This window comes from Sciurus vulgaris, assembly GCF_902686455.1.
Source record: "Sciurus vulgaris genome assembly, chromosome: X".
Classification (NCBI taxonomy): domain Eukaryota; kingdom Metazoa; phylum Chordata; class Mammalia; order Rodentia; family Sciuridae; genus Sciurus; species Sciurus vulgaris.
This window is the reverse complement of record NC_136471.1, coordinates 13722916-13737411: the sequence shown is the minus strand read 5'-3', so window position 1 is coordinate 13737411 and position 14496 is coordinate 13722916. Positions and strand designations below refer to the sequence as shown.

General features: G+C 38.7%; 1 long non-coding RNA gene across 1 annotated transcript in view; it reads left to right on the top strand.

Annotated features, from left to right (window-relative positions):
• Nucleotides 1-14496, top strand: part of LOC306651898 — a 317192-nt gene that overhangs the window by 153296 nt on the left and 149400 nt on the right. Inside the window, exon 5 of the long non-coding RNA XR_013761237.1 lies at nt 1068-1102. This is a non-coding gene — a long non-coding RNA (uncharacterized lncRNA). The remainder of the gene's footprint in view (nt 1-1067; nt 1103-14496) is intronic.

The following is a 14496-nucleotide window of genomic DNA, read 5'->3' as shown; positions in this document are numbered from 1 at the left end:
TACACAAAGGTTTTAATTTCAATGAAGTCCACTTCTAGTTTTTCTTTTGTTGCATATTTTGAGTACCATATTTTTAAAAATCATGTAATCCAAGGTCATGAAGATTTTTGCCTATGTTTTATTCTACAAGCTTTATAGATTTGTCCCTTAACTTTTAGGTATTTGATCCATTTGGGCTTAATTTTATGTATAGTGTGAATTAGGGGTTCACATTCATTCTTTTACATGTAGATATTGTTGTCCATGTACCTTTTGTTGAAAAGACTGTTTTTTTGCTCCATTGAATGGGTTTCATACCCTTGTTAAACAATCAATTAACCATAGATGTATTAGATTACTTTTGGACTCTCAGTTCTATTTCATTAATCTATGTGTCTATCCTTATGCTAGGACCACAAAATATTCATTATCATAGCTATGTGATACATTTTGAAATCAGGAAGTGTGAATCCTCCAACTTTGTTCTTGCCTTTGAAGATTGTTTTGGCTTTTTGGGGTCCCTTGCGTTTCCATTAAGAATATTATGATAAGCTTGTCCATTTCTTCAAAGGAAGCACCCAGGGTTTTTGACAGGGATTTTATTGCCTCTGCAGATTATTTTGGAGAATATTATAATATCATTATAATATAATAATAAAATAATTAAAATATATAATAAATATTATAATTTAATAATAATAAAGGCTTTTAATCTGTGGGTATGGGCTATGCTTCCATTTGTTTAGGTCTCCTGTAGTTTCTTTCAACAAGGTTTTTTGGTTTACATGTGCAGGTCTTGCACTTGTTTTATTAAATTTATTCCTAAGTGTTTTTTTTTACCATGCTATTATAAATGGAATTGTTTTCTTAAATTAATTACTGGAATGTTCATTCATAGTATATAGAAATACAGCTGAGGGTGTGGGTATAGCTGAGTGGCAGAGTGCATGCCTATCATGCACAAGACCTTGGATTTGATCCCTAGTGCTCCCCCCAAAAAAAAGAAATGAAACTGATTTTTGTATGTTGATCTTGCAACTTTTCTGAATTCATTTATTAACTCTAATAGTTTTATTCTGTTTTTGTAGTGTTGGGGATTGAGCCAGAGCCTTCTACATGCTTGGTAAGTGCACTGCCACTGAGCTACCACTGATCTATACCCCAGCCCTTTTTTCTTTTTTTGATGTGGAATCTTGAGGATTTTCTATATTTAAGATCTTATCATCCATGAATGAAGATAGTTTCACTTTTCGCCTTCCAATCTGAGTATCTTTCTTTTTCTTGTCTAACTTCCCTGGAAAGAACTTTCAGTACAATGTACAAGTGGCAACGTCAGATATCTTTGTCTTGTTCCTGATCTTAGAAGAAAAAAAGCATTCAGTCTTTCACTCTTAAGTGTGTCTTAGCTGTTAGTGTTAAATATTGGTAGTGCTACCATGAACATAGAAGTGCAAATATCTCTTTTGAGACCCTGCTTTCAATTATTTGAGTGTGTACCCTGAAGCCAGAGTGCTGGCTCATGTGGTATTTTATTTTAATTTTTGGACGGCCAGATTATGTTTTGATATATAGTTCACATAATATAATCTTCACCATTTAAAAGTGTACAACTCCATGGTATTTTTTTAAAAAAGTATTTTTTGGTTGTAGATGGACATAATACCTTTATTTTACTTATTTATTTTTATGTGGTACTGAGGATGGAACCCAGTGCCTCACATATGCTAGGCAAGTGCTCTACCACTCAGCCACAACCCCTGCTCCTCCATGGGCTTTTAAAAGTGTGTTCACAATGCTGTGCCTCCATCACCAATGTCCTATTTCAGAAGAGTTCCATCACCCAGAAAAGAAACCCATGCTTGTTAGTTGTCATACTCTTCTTCCCCCATACTCCTCCCCATAATAAAGCAACAACTGATCTACATTCTGTTGTATAGATAGATTTTCCTATTAGGTTATTTCATATAAAAGGAATAAGGCATAGGTGAATGATTTCTTTCACTTAGCATGATTTTCCCAAGGTTTATGCACATCACAGCACATATTAGTACTTTATTATTTCTATTACTAAATAATATTTTTTGGATATTTTGTATGGATAGACCACATTTTGTATTTTCATTCATCAGTTGATGAATATTTGGATTATTTCTACCTCTTCACTGTCATGAGTAATGCTCCTATTAACATTTTTGTACAAGCTTTTATGTGACCATATGTTTTCAATTCTCTTGGGTTATATACTTAGAAATAGAATTGCTGGATTATTTCATAACTCTGTTTAACTTTTCAAGGAACTGCCAAATTGTTTTCTAAAGTGGCAGCACTATTTCACAGTTTTACCAGCAATGTGTAAGAGATTCATCTGTACTTTATTTTTTTGCCAAAACCACTATTGTCCACCTTTTTATTATAGCCATTCTAGTGTGTGTGAAGTGCATCTCATGACTTTGATTTGCATTTCCATGATGACTAAAGATGTTGAGCATCTTTTCCATGTGCTATTTTCCCATTTCCAAATCTTCATAGGGAATGTGTCTAATCAGATCTTATGCTAAAATAAGAAGTTTTTAAAAACTCTTATGTATCCCAAGGAGACAGAAAGCCCATTGCATGGTTAGGGGGATAGGTGACTAATGTAGGCTCAGTAAAGTATAAGGTTTGAATGTGGAAGTAGGAAAAATCTCTGCAGCATAGACAGGAACAATATTTCACGTTAACTATTCCCAGGTAGATTAAAGTGTTAGGACATCAGGGTCTGTCTGTCTTGTTCTGCACTGTATCCACACTGCACTCAGGCAAGAGCAAGGCAAGATCATCCAGAAAGAATATGTTGAATAAATGAATGATCAAATGTAACAAACAGGTTTTAAGAAAAAAATTTCAAATAAGATTTAGAACCATAGTAGAGGGAAGCATTTGAAAGAGACAAGGATATAAAATTAAATGTCATGGAGATTGGCCAGGTCTTTGGAAAGTACTCAAAATATATGTAACAAAGAACAAAGAAACACAAAAGATTCATTTCCAGGGCCTACATCCAAACTGAGCTTCCAAATCCACAAGTCAGAAGTAAAGGAAAGTTGGAGAAAAATGTGAGCAGGCAGCCTCTTCTCCAATCAGTTGAACTGGGTTGGGCCTCTTTTTGCAGCATATAGAAAAAGGGATGATAGGAGGACCATACAGCCCTTAGAGCCCTTGGTGGGCATGAAATTCCCCTTTCTACATGGAGGCAGTAGATTTTGAACTAAGGAATACAGAAAATCTCAATAAAAGTTGAGGGCAGGCCAAAGGGTCTTGAAAGAAATTGACATGCATGGGCCAGCAGTGGCCACAAGTAACGACCACATGGAAAGGTGCTTGGAAATAAAACAAGACCAAAATTTTGTCCCAGTTCATCTATTTTCTAACTGTGGGACCTAAGGCAAATGCATAAGTCATTCTGTGCCTTAGCTTCTGCATCTGTATAATGTGAATAGAAATGGATTTTATGTCCACAGAGGACATAAAATTAAAGATTAAATGGAGAGTTTTTTCCACGGGGCGATCCAAGATGGCGGACTAGAGGGTGACTGCATCTCCAGTCGCCTCAGAACTCAGGATTCAAGAAGGGGAGACATTGAGAGACTCGGACTAAGATAGAACCACGGGGTGAGTCTCCTCCACCCAGCGAAGCTCAGCTGGGCGGCAGGCCTGGATTCGAGTGGCTTAGTAGAGTGGGACAGGGCAGATAGCGTCTCCCCCAGGCAGCTCGGTGCAGTCTGGCGGTGGGCTCCGCCCACAGGGACAGATCCTCCAGCCTCTAGGAACAGGCCCCCCAGTGAGAGCCCTTCTGCACAGAAGCAGCGCGGCCCGCCCCGCTGCCAGCTCCGGCCCGCCCCACTGCCGGCTCCGGCCCGCCCGCAGGTTGCTTCAGTGACCAGCACAGGGCGCCAGGGACTCCCCCAAGCAGCCCAGCCCCCTCCGGCGGGAAGCGCCTCTCTAGGCTAGCTTCCCGGGGCAGACCGCCCAGTGAGAGCCTCTCGACACAGAGCCAGCCACGAGTCCCCAAGCCAGTGGAGATATTTGACACGCAAGCGGCTTCTGGGACTAGGGCTGGGCAGCCAGAGACCTCTCCAGGCAGCATTGTCCCCCTCCAGCTGCAGGCTTTTTCCACGGGGCGATCCAAGATGGTGGACTAGAGGGTGACTGCATCTCCAGTTGCCCCAGAACGCAGGATTAAAGAAGGGGAGACATTGAGAGTCTCGGACTAAGATAGAACCACGGGGTGAGTCTCCCCCACCCAGCGAAGCTCAGCTGGGCGGCAGGCCTGGATTCGAGTGGCTTAGTAGAGTGGGACAGGGCAGATAGCGTCTCCCCCAGGCAGCTCGGTGCAGTCTGGCGGTGGGCTCCGCCCACAGGGACAGATCCTCCAGCCTCTAGGAACAGGCCCCCCAGTGAGAGCCCTTCTGCACAGAAGCAGCGCGGCCAGCTCCGGCCCGCCCCAGCCAGCTCCAGCCCGCCCCACTACCAGCTACAGCCTGCCCACAGGTTGCTTCAGTGACCAGCACAGGGCGCCAGGGACTTCACCAAGCAGCCCAGCCCCCCTCCAGCAGGAAGCGCCTCTCTAGGCTAGCTTCTCGGGGCAAATCACCCAGTGAGAGCCTGTTACACAGAGCCAGCCACAAGTCCCCAAGCCAGTGGAGACCTCCAACCTACAACCAGCCTCTGGAACCAGGGCTGTGCAACAAGAGACCTCTCAAGGTCTCTCTCCCTGGAACCGGTAGCAGGCTAGGGGCAGCATTCTTCGGAAGCACTGCATTATCAAATTAATGCAAGACTTCTGGCTACTGAAGGCTGGTAGGTGATACACTGGAAATCTACAGGGTCACTATAAGCCAATAGAGGAAATCTACAATATCACAGAGTCCCATTGACATCTGACCAATATGAGAAAACAAGGGAAGAAAATGTCCGAAACAAACCTAGATACTATATCAATAAAACCCAATGACAGCACAGTAGAAGAAATGTCCGAAAGGGAGTTCAGAACGTACATAATTAAAACAATCAGGGAAGCAAACGAGGAGATGAAAGAACAAATGCAGGCATTAAATGAACGCACTAATCAACAGTTAAAAGAGCAAATAACAGAAGCAAAAGAGCATTTCAATAAAGAGTTAGAGATACTGATAAAAAACCAAACGGAAATCCTTGAAATGAAGGAAACAATAAACCAAGTTAAAAACGCCATAGAAAGTATAAACAATAGGATAGATCACCTGGAAGACAGAACTTCAGATATTGAAGACAAAATATTTAACCTTGAAAACAAGGTTGACCAAACAGAGAAGATGGTAAGAAATCATGAACAGAATCTACAAGAATTATGGGATATCATGAAGAGGCCAAATTTAAGAATAATTGGGATTGAGGAAGGCTTAGAGAAACAAACCAAAGGAATGAACAATCTATTCCATGAAATAATATCAGAAAATTTCCCAAATCTCAAGAATGAAATGGAAAACCAAGTACAAGAGGCTTATAGGACTCCAAATATGCAAAATTACAACAGACCTACACCAAGGCACATTATTATGAAAATACCTAACATTCAAAATAAAGACAGAATTTTAAAGGCCGCGAGAGAAAAGAATCAGATTACATTCAGGGGAAAACCAATAAGAATATCTGCAGATTTTTCAGTCCAGACCCTAAAAGCTAGAAGGGCCTGGAACAACATTTACCAAGCCCTGAAAGAAAATGGATGCCAACCAAGAATTTTATACCCAGCAAAACTTACTTTCAGATTTGACGATGAGATAAAATCCTTCCACGATAAAGAAAAGCTAAAGGAATTTACTAAAAGAAAGCCGGCATTACAGAACATTCTCAGCAAAATATTCCATGAGGAAGAGATGAAAAACAACGATGTAAATCAGCAACGGGAGGAACTAGCCTAAAGGAATAGCCAAATAAAGGAGAAACCAAATCATGTCAAAAAACAAAAATGAGCCCAATGAATAGGAATACAAATCATATCACAATAATAACTGTGAATGTTAATGGCCTGAACTCATCAATAAAAAGACATAAACTGGCAGATTGGATTAAAAGGAAAAATCCAACAATATGCTGCCTGCAAGAGACCCATCTCATAGAAAGAGATACCCATAGACTGAAGGTGAAAGGATGGGAAAAAACATACCATGCACACGGACACAGCAAAAAAGCTGGAGTATCCATCCTCATTTCAGATAATGTGGACTTTAAGCCAAAACTAGTCAGAAGGGATAAAGAAGGACATTACATACTGCTTAAGGGAACCATAAATCAGCAAGACATAACAATCATAAATATCTATGCCCTGAACATTGGCTCATCCATGTACGTCAAACAAATCCTTCTCAAATCCAGAAATCAAATAGACCACAACACAATAATACTAGGTGATTTTAACACACCTCTCTCACCGCTGGATAGATCGTCCAAACAAAAATTGAATAAAGAAACCATAGATCTCAATAACACAACCAACAATTTAGACTTAACCGACTTATATAGAATATACCATCCAACAAAGAACGAATACACTTTCTTCTCAGCAGCACATGGATCCTTCTCTAAAATAGACCATGTTTTATGCCACAAAGCTACTGTTAGCAAATACAAGAAGATAGAGATACTACCTTGTACTCTATCAGATCATAATGGACTGAAATTAGAAATAAATGACAGAATAAAAAACAGAAACTTCTCCAATACTTGGAGATTAAATAATACACTATTATACGATGAATGGATAGCAGAAGACATCAGGAGGGAAATTAAAAAATTCTTAGAAGTAAATGAGAACAAAGACACATCATATCAAAATCTCTGGGACACTATGAAAGCAGTACTGAGAGGAAGATTTATTTCATGGGGCGCATTCAACAAAAGAAGTAGAAATCAACAAATAAACGACTTAACACTACAGCTCAAAGCCCTAGAAAAAGAAGAGCAGACCAACACCAAAAGTAGTAGAAGACAGGAAATAGTTAAAATCAGAGCTGAAATCAACAAAATTGAAACAAAAGAAACAATCGGAAAAATTAACAAAATAAATAGTTGGTTCTTTGAAAAAATAAACAAAATTGATAAACCCTTAGCCACACTAACAAAGAGAAAAAGGGAGAAAACTCAAATTACTAAAATTCGGAATGAACAAGGAAATAACACAAGAGACACGAGTGAAATACAAAACATAATTAGAAGCTATTTTGAAAATCTATACTCCAACAAAACAGAAAACCTCGAAGACATCAACAAGTTTCTAGAGACATATGAATTGCCTAAACTGAACGAGGAAGATATACACAACTTAAATAAATCAATTTCAAGCAATGAAATAGAAGAGGTCATCAAAAGCCTACCAACAAAGAAAAGTCCGGGACCAGATGGGTTCTCAGCCGAGTTCTACAAAACCTTCAAAGAAGAGCTCATTCCAATACTTCTCAAAGTATTCCATAAAATAGAAGAGGAGGGAACCCTCCCAAACTCATTCTATGAAGCCAATATCACCCTGACACCTAAATCAGACAGAGATACATCGAGGAAAGAAAATTTCAGACCAATATCCTTAATGAACATCAACGCAAAAATTCTCAACAAAATTTTATCAAATCACATACAAAAATATATTAAAAAGATAGTGCATCACGATCAAGTGGGTTTTATCCCAGGGATGCAAGGTTGGTTCAACATTTGGAAATCAATAAATGTCATTCACCATATCAACAGACTAAAAGTTAAGAATCACATGATTATTTCAATAGATGCAGAAAAAGCATTCGATAAAATACAGCATCCCTTCATGCTCAAAACACTAGAAAAAATTGGGGTAGTGGGATCATTCCTTAACATTGTGAAGGCCATCTATGCTAAGCCCATTTCCAATATCATTCTAAATGGTGAAAAACTGAAAGCATTCCCCCTAAAAACTGGAACAAGGCAGGGATGCCCTCTTTCACCACTTCTATTCAACATTGTTCATGAGACTCTCGCCAGAGCAATTAGACAATCCAAAGAAATTAAAGGGATACGAATTGGAAAAGAGGAACTCAAACTATCCCTGTTTGCTGATGACATGATTATATATTTAGAGGAACCTGGAAATTCCACCAGAAAACTCTTAGAACTCATAAGTGAATTCAGTGAATTAGCAGGTTACAAGATCAATGTTCATAAATCCAATGCATTTTTATACATAAGTAATGAATCTTCAGAAAGAGAAATTAGGAAAACTACCCCATTCACAATAGCATCAAAAAAAATAAAATACTTGGGAATCAATCTCACAAAAGAGGTGAAAGACCTCTACAATGAGAACTACAGAACACTAAAGAAAGAAATTAAAGAAAACCTTAGAAGATGGAAAGATCTCCCATGTTCATGGATAGGAAGAATTAATATTGTCAAAATGGACATACTACCAAAAGTGCTATATAGATTCAATGCAATTCCAATTAAAATCCCAATGATGTACCTTACAGAAATAGAGCAAGCAATTATGAAATTCATCTGGAAGAATAAGAAATCCAGAATAGCTAAAGCAATCCTCAGTAGAAAGAGCGAAGCAGGTGGTATCGCAATACCAGATCTTCAACTCTATTACAAAGCAATAGTAACAAAAACGGCATGGTATTGGTACCAAAATAGAAAGGTAGATCAATGGTACAGAATAGAGGACACGGACACAAACCCAAATAAATACAATTTTCTCATACTAGACAAAGGGGCTAAAAATATGCAATGGAGAAAAGATAGCCTCTTCAACAAATGGTGCTGGGAAAACTGGAAAACCATATGCAACAGAATGAAATTAAACCCTTATCTCTCACTCTGCACAAAACTCAACTCACAATGGATCAAGGAACTGGGAATCAGACCAGAGACCCTGCATCTTATAGAAGAAAAAGTAGGCCCAAACCTTCAACTTGTTGGCTTAGGAGCAGACTTCCTTAACAGGACTCCCATAGCCCAAGAAATAAAAGCAAGAATCAACAACTGGGATAGATTCAAACTAAAAAGCTTTCTCTCAGCAAAGGAAACAATCAGTAATGTGAAGAGAGAGCCTACAGAGTGGGAGAATATCTTTGCCAATCATACTTCAGATAGAGCGCTAATATCCCGAATCTATAAAGAACTCAAAAAACTCTACACCAAGAATACAAATAATCCAATCAACAAATGGGCTAAGGAAATGAACAGACACTTCACAGAAGAAGATGTACTAGCAATCAACAGATATATGAAAAAATGTTCAACATCTCTAGTAATAAGAGAAATGCAAATCAAAACTACCCTAAGATTTCATCTCACCCCAATTAGAATGGCGCAAGAACATAAGCAACAATAGGTGTTGGCGAGGATGTGAGGAAAAAGGTACACTCATACATTGCTGGTGGGGTTGCAAACTAGTGCAGCCACTCTGGAAAGCAGTATGGAGATTCCTCAGAAAGCTTGGAATGGACCCACCATTTGACCCAGGTATCCCACTCCTTGGCCTATACCCAAAGGACTTAAAATCAGCATACTACAGAGATACAGCCACATCAATGTTCCTAGCTGCTCAATTCACTATAGCCAGATTGTGGAACCAACCCAGATGCCCTTCAGTTGATGAATGGATAAAGAAACTGTGGCATATATATGCAATGGAATATTACTCTGCCGTGAAGAATGACAAAATTATGGCATTTGCAGGCAAATGGATGAAATTGGAAGGTATCATGCTAAGTGAGATAAGCCAATCTCAAAAACTAAAGGACGAATGATCTCGCTGATAAGCGGATGAGGACATACGGGGGTGGGGGGTAGGAGGGGTTAGTGTTAGGGTTAGCGTTAGGTTTAGGGTTAGGGATAAGGAGGGTGGTAAGAATGAGGAAGAAAGGAATGTATAGAGGGAAAAGAGGGGTGGGAGGGGAGGGGGGAAGGGGAAATATAACAAAATGAATCAAACAACATTGCCCTATGTAAATTTATGATTTTTAATTAAAATTAAAAATTAAAAAAAAGATTAAATGGAGTAATCTTTGGGGCATGTATGGAACAGAGTTTTTCAGTGGTAAACCTAACCCACAAAACCTCTAGGATAATTGACCTATAGGACAAAGAGAACAGGTCTACTATGTTAAACTGAAATAAATATGGCCTAAACATTCCTGTATATTTGGGTGATGAAGTTTGGTCCCACGTAGCCTCCATATACAATGAATGCAACCTCACTTGATGTAAAGGAAACTGTAACCTAATTTGAAAGTATATCCTGGTAACCAAGCAACTGAACCTTAGGCAAATCATAGCAGCCAAACCCTCAGCCAATCCCAGTTTGAAGGCTGGGAGAAATTGTGCCTAATTAAGGCAAATACCTACTTGGACTAATCAGGTCATCTCTGTAAGGTCATCTCCTGTTTTTATGTTTTACGTATAGCTCACTACATTGGAGATGGGGGGACATTCTGAGCCATTTTCAATCTGTAGTGCTGCCTGATTCTAGAACCTATTTCCTGCTTAAATACACATTATTAAACTTTATTCATCTCAGTTGTTTTAAAAATTTTGCTTTATATGAAGTCCTAGGGATACAAGGACTATCCATAAAAGGAAAACTTGATAAATTGGACCTAACCAAAATCAGAACTTTTGATCTGCAAAACTCTATGCAAAGAGGTGGTCTGCAGACTGGGAGAGAATGTTTGAAAACTATGTATCTGACAAAGGAGTAAGATCTAGAATCTATGAAGGAGTCATAAAATTCAACAGTAGAAACCATTTAATCAGGAATTTGACAAAAGATATCAATAATCATTTCACTGAAGAGGATATACATATGCCATCATAAAATGATGATCTAACATTACTTCTTCAAAATAAGGAAAATGTAAATTACTACCACTCTGAGATATCATTATGTACCTATCAGTCAGAATGACTGAAAAAAAAAAAAAGTAGTGACTACGCAAATGCTGTTGAGAATATGGAAAAACTGTCACTCATACATTGTTATGGGAATGAGAAATGGCACCACCACTCTGGAAAAATAGTTTGGAAGTTTCTTTAAAAAGTAGACATGCAGGAGAGGTGGCAAGTTGGGGAATAGAAGGGTCACTTCCCTAGTGGCTCTGTGGTGTGAACCAAAAAGAGCAGACAGGCAGCTTCAATAAGGTGGGTGAATGATCAAAAATTAGGGGAGACTTTACTGAAATTTAATACTGGATACTCAAAAAAGATTGGGGACTCAGGAGGTCTTGTATAATAAAATAAGGGGGAAAGATCCCCAGCGCCACAGCTGTGGCAATGCCTGGAGGTACTAGCCAGAATAGTGCCTATATGAACACAGTAAAGCAATAAAGGAATTCAAGGAATCCCCATATTTGGGATGAGTGAGGTGAGTCAGGGTACAGAGAGCTTAGAGTTCAGAGACACTGCTTGAAAAAACAGTGAGCTGTGCTGCACAGTATTCACGTACAAGAGAGAAGCCACCATCTCCCCAGGCAGCATGCATGGAGGACTGCAGAAGAAACCATTTTGCAGTTGTGGTATGGGGATCAGCACCTGGAGGAGCTGATTACTGGCAGACCTGAGTATAGTCTGAAAAATTAGCCAGGCAAACCCACGTTGTGTGACAGAGAGCATGCCTAGGTGACCAGGAGAAAATCAAGCATGGAGAGAGATTTACACCACAGAATGCTGGTTGTGGTAACCCACCGAGCTTTCCCTTTGATTTACAATCCAGTTGCTTGCAGCACTGGCTAGGAGAGACACATCTGACCAGGAATTTGAAAGGGCAGGGGCAGGAGATAATGAGCTTAGAGTCTGAATCAGAGACCAGGAATTGTGGGGTCCACAGGAAAAGTAGTAGGCTAAGAGCAGGCTCCTACACCACACAAGTGGAACCCCAAAGCATATTCCTGGGGTACAGTCTTCCAAGGTGAATCAGCAATTGCTGAGCCTTGGAGGTGCACTGACTTAAAATCTCCAGACCAACCAGCACCCAGCAAAGAGACCAGAGCATATCTAAGCCTACACCCTGCATCCAGGAGATCTGTCTCCAGGACTAACCCTCTCATCCTAGCAACCTCAAACATCCTGAGGGTGGAGCTAACATTAAACTCCAGAAAACCCCACCTAACTGCTGAGAAGAGAAGCTGAGAAACTTTTGAACTCCAGTGGAAACAATTGTTTGATTTTTCACTGAGATCCTGTTTTTTTTTTTTTCTTTTCTCTCTCTCATTTCTACCATTTTTGAAACCAAGTATTTTTCAAGTGTCAATTTAATGAGGACTGGGATCTCTGAATAGTATATTAATTTTGTTGTATATTCTTTTATTTTTTACTTTTTCTATTTTTAAAATTTTTACTTTATATGTATATTTTCCTCTCACTTATCTGTTTCCCTGGATTCTTTCTCTCTTTTCTCCTGCTAACAGCCAACTTCTATTAATTCCTCTTTCACTCTTCCTGTAATTTTTTACTTCTATCTTCTCTCCTCCTTCCTCATGAACGTCACATCCTACACTACTTGTCTCTTTGTCCACCATTTGAAATTGTAAAATCTTTCACAAACTTACTGTTTATATTTTAGACAATAATTGAACACATCAGTTATGTTTATTGTGATAAAACTATAGATGTCTTAATACGAGCTATTTGGTTTATGGCTGTACATTGTTTGCATTGGGTGCTGTTAATATTGGTCTCCCCCTTAAAGGTGAGGTACTGAAAACCTTCAGGGACACTATAAGTCTAAGGGCAGAAACTGTACTGCCTTATATCCACACTGATAGATGGGCAGACACACAAACAACATGAAAAACAAGGGAACAAATCATCTCAAACCAACATGCTCCAGTAACAGAATCCATTGACACCATAGTGGAAGAAGTGTCAGAGAAGGAGTTCAGAACGTATGTAGTTAAACTGATCCATGATGTAAAGTATTATGTAAGGAGTGAAATCAGTAATAAAATTCAGGAGTTGAAAGATCACTTCAATAAAGAGATGGAGATTCTGCAAAGAAATCAAGCAGAAATCCTCAAAATGAAGGAAGCAATAAACCAAATTAAAAATTCAATGGAAAGCATCACCAGCAGACTGGACCACTTAGAAGACAGAACCTTAGGCATGAAAACAAAATATGTAATCTTGAATTACATATTTTGAATAGAGTTGACCACAGAAAGATGTTAAGAAACCATGAACAGAACATCCAAGAATTATGGGATAACATGAGAAGACCAAATCTAAGATTTATCAGGAAAGATGAAGATGCAGGTATACAAACCAATGAAATGCACAATCTTTTCAATGAAATAATATCAGAAAATTTCCCAAACCTAAAAAGTGAAATGGAAAATCAAATATAAGAGGCCTACAGGACCCCAAATGTACAAAATTACAACGGACCCCCACCATGGCACATTAAAATGAAAATGCCTAACATACAGAATAAGGATAAAATGTTAAATGTGGCCATAGAAAAATATCAGATTGGGCTGGGGAGATAGCTCAGCTGGTAGAGTGCTTGCCTCGCAAGCAGAAGGCCCTGAGTTCGATTCCCAGTACCGCAAAAAAAAAAAAAAAAAAAAATTATCAGATTGCCTACAGGGGGGAACCAATTTGGATCTCACCTGATTTTTCAACCCAGAGCCTCAAGGCTAGGAGGTCCTGGGATAATATATACCAAGCTTTAAAAGAAAATGGATGCCAACCAAGAATTCTATATCCAGCAAAATTAAGCTTCAGATTTGAAGATGAAATAAAAACCTTCCATGACAAATTTAAAAGAATTCACAACTAGAAAACCTGTACTACAAAATATTATCAAAAATATTCCATGAAGATAAAATGAAAAAAAAGTGAAAAGCAGCAAAAGGAGGAACTACACTAAAGGGATAGTCAATCAAAGGAGAAACTAATTCCAATTAATAATCAGAAATAAACCAAAATGACCAGGAATAAAAATCATATCTCAATAATAACCTTGAACCTTCATGGCCTAAACTCATCAATCAAATGGCATAGACTAGCAGATTGAATTAAAAAACTAGACCCAACAATATGCTGTCTCCAAGGGACTCACTTCATAGGCAAGGACATCTATAGACTGAAGGTAAAAGGATGGGAAAAAAAACATACCACTCACATGGATTGTGTAAACAAGCAGGGGTTTCTATCCTCGTATCAGATAAAGTGGACTTCAAGCCAACGTTAATCAGAAGGGACAAAGGACTGCTTAAAGGGATTATACGTCAACAAGACGTAACAATCATAAATATTTATATCCCAAACAATGGAGCATCTACATACATCAAATAAACCCTTTTCAATTTCAACAATCAAATAGACCACAACACAATAATACTAGGTGACTTTAACACACTTCTTTCGCCTCTGGATAGATCTTCCAAACAAAAACTAAAAAAAGAAACTATAGAACTAAACAATACAATCAATAATTTAGACTTAATGGACCTATATAGAATATCTCATCCA